Consider the following 294-nt stretch of genomic DNA (forward strand, 5'->3'; position numbering starts at 1 on the left):
GGGACAAAAGGTTATGCCACCTCCTCTGCGGGGGAGCCGCCGCTCAGGGGGAGCTGCAGGGCTCACCCGAAACCCTCCACACCGCTGCCCTGCTGGGCAAGAACCTCAGTGCCTTAGGGTCAGATCTGGGCCCCTGCTGTGGGCGGAGGAGGCTCTGCAGGGAGCCCTGTGGGATCTGGGGGGAAACAGCCACGTCCTGGCATGTAGCACATGTGGTCCAACGTCCCCTTCAATGTCCCCTTATCGCGGCACTCCCGCTCAGCCCCCCGCCCTCCTTCCCCAGCTGGAGGGCCC

The sequence above is a fragment of the Merops nubicus genome, unplaced genomic scaffold (assembly GCF_000691845.1).
Source record: "Merops nubicus isolate BGI_N331 unplaced genomic scaffold, ASM69184v1 scaffold25052, whole genome shotgun sequence".
In the NCBI taxonomy this organism is placed as follows: domain Eukaryota; kingdom Metazoa; phylum Chordata; class Aves; order Coraciiformes; family Meropidae; genus Merops; species Merops nubicus.